The 2,500-nt window shown below is 31.9% G+C and overlaps 1 protein-coding gene across 2 annotated transcripts in view; it reads left to right on the top strand.

Annotated features, from left to right (window-relative positions):
• LOC136837527 (neurotrimin-like) overlaps positions 1 to 2,500 on the top strand; it is a 195,884-nt gene that overhangs the window by 180,559 nt on the left and 12,825 nt on the right. Inside the window, exon 8 of one of the 2 annotated variants that reach the window (XM_067102373.1) lies at positions 1 to 2,295. This exon is cut by the window's left edge and continues 1,118 nt beyond it. The exons of the other annotated variant lie outside the window; for it this stretch is intronic. The gene's annotated coding sequence lies outside the window, so the exon portion shown is untranslated. Of the gene's footprint in view, positions 2,296 to 2,500 lie in introns of those variants that run through there. 2 annotated transcript variants of the gene reach the window in all.

Here is a 2,500-nt window from a genome sequence, read left to right as displayed (position 1 = left end):
ATTAGCTATTCCAACCAAATACGGCTTTTGAATAAGTTTTATATTCATGCTGTCTTTGAAATTATTTGTATATAAACGTTTGGTTTTCGATTATTTTTATTTTCAACGTTACGTTTCAAATTTTTTTTTTTATTTCAACATTTACCTTGAGTTTATCGCTCTTATCAACGTTTCCTAAGGTTTAGTAATTTATAAGTGCATTAAACTGATTTGCTGAATGGATTGTTCAAAATTGGAATTTTGTTTAACCTATTATTCTATTTACCAGCTTGTTGCAAACTATCGTAGCCGTCAACTTTTTGTTTTGCCTAGACGATTAAATATTTGGATTCAATATTTAACTTGATCCTACTGTGCTGAACTAACACAGGGAATAAACCTTTTGTTTTTACTAACATTCTAGGGTAATGTTCCTTTTGATTAGTTGTTAAAATTAACAGTTGAATTTCCTATTCAGTTGTAGTTAATCTTTATAATCAATGTTGCATTCGAAGTTCGTTTTATCTAAATGTAATAAATACCTGTTTTTAACTAAGTCAGCTTTAATGCTTAAGTATAACTAATTATTGCTATTAGCGTTTGGTTTCAACATCAGTTATAATTGTCATTTATCATTAAATAATTACTGTTGCAGTGGTGTTTTGTTCATATAATCATTAAAACCAGCGTTCGGTTTATCTGATTGTTACGATCACCCTCTAGGTTTAAAAAAAATAATAAATGTTAAATGTTTAGTTATTGTTCATTGTAATTAACTTTTCATTTTAGTTAATTCCTATCATTAACGTTTGCTTGTAAATATGTAAAGTGGTCCACTCTCATTTCGATTCAGCAGTTAATAATCAATGTTCAGTTCGAAATTACTCTTCTAACCAACACTGGGGTTCCCGTTTTCTATACAATGCACATGTTCATGAGTTTCCCCAACACGATTCTCGAATCCTTGCCTGTCGATGTTTACGTCTTACCTGTCAATACTTTACAAGTGTCTGTATTGCATTTCTTTTTTTATTTTCTCTTTGTGTTTTCTTTTTTCTAAGTCGATATAATGGACAAGGGGGTGGAAAAGAGAGTGGAGGAAAGGAGAAAAGCGACATGCGTCCATCTAGAATTATAGGTTTTCTTTCCTTTTTTTTTTTTTTCTTTGTTTATTTCTGGGATAAGTTTGTTTGTTGCTGTTATTGATTCTCGTCTTGTTCCATTTTTGGCTTGTGATTTATTTATGGTTATTGTTGTTTATTTACTTTTGTTTAATGGATGTTACTTTTGTTGTTTTGTGTTTGTATTAAAGGCAAAGCACTGTTCTTAAAATCTCAGTCATTCGAAGTCTACTGAAATTATTATTATACTTTAAACCACTCAATATCAAATTTGTGCTAAAACGAATATCCCGTTTTTAATGTTGAATATCCCGAGAGATCTTGAGCACGCTTGAGATATTGGCTGGAATGCTTAAAATGAACGATAGAATTCAGGGAATGGAAGTAAATTTCTGAGGAATAAGGAAGAATAGATAAAAATCTGCCCCGGAATTCGATATTTATTACCATCTGAAAAGTGAAATTCCTGGAATTTTCCCCCCTTGCTCCTGAAGTGAAAGGAAGGCAGTTCGGATTAAATCCCGTTTCTTTTGAGAAGACTGGACGACTTTGATTCCTCGATATACACGTTCGTTTTTGTTGTGTGCTTTCCGTTGCTTGCAGCAACATTTACAACATACAAAGCTTGAAAAAAAAGGCCATCTTTAAATTATATACACAAACAAACAGATAGACAAACCATCAGACTAATACAATGTCCTCCTTCACGCAAAAGAAAAAAAAGGCTGAATCTATCAAAGTGTGCACTAACAAACATTTCTGTGTGTGTGGGTGTGTGTGCTTTCACGCAATATGAAACAATATCATCATCTGTCAATATGAAGCGTCCCTTGTATAAGTTAGTGTGTAATGTTTAGACGTAAGCTGTGACCCTGGAAGAATTTCATTGGTACTTTGTAACAAAGCTTATTTTTTGTTTTAGGAATAAGCAGCCATCTTTTCCAATTTTTAGTGATACAGTGAGGTATGGTTCCCGGATCACAATGTCTTGTAAATTGTTCGTGATGAAGCGAATTTGCTTCATCCTCAAAAATCTTTCTTCATTTTTAAATCAGTCTTATTCAGCTTGAGTCTCATTCCCTTTGGCATATTATTAATATAAAAAAAATGTCGTTGACTATGATTTAATCGGCTTCATAGGAACTTATTATCAGTTTAAAAAAATAAACAAAAAAAATCCCTGCTCTTATGCAAATGAAGAAACTAGAATAATTATACGCGGGAAAATCTTGCAGTAAATGAAATACTTCCTGTCAGTGTTATCCTATTCACATATTTTATTTTGATGTTTTGAGTCATGAAAAAATATACCAGAAAAACACATGATGAATGTAGCTGCCAGGCCTGTTGATATACAAGTGTATAGATGTGCGCATATATTACAAGATAATTTCATGAAA

Source organism: Macrobrachium rosenbergii, chromosome 59 (assembly GCF_040412425.1).
Source record: "Macrobrachium rosenbergii isolate ZJJX-2024 chromosome 59, ASM4041242v1, whole genome shotgun sequence".
Taxonomy (NCBI): Eukaryota; Metazoa; Arthropoda; class Malacostraca; order Decapoda; family Palaemonidae; genus Macrobrachium; species Macrobrachium rosenbergii.
This window is presented reverse-complemented; position numbering and strand designations above follow the sequence as displayed.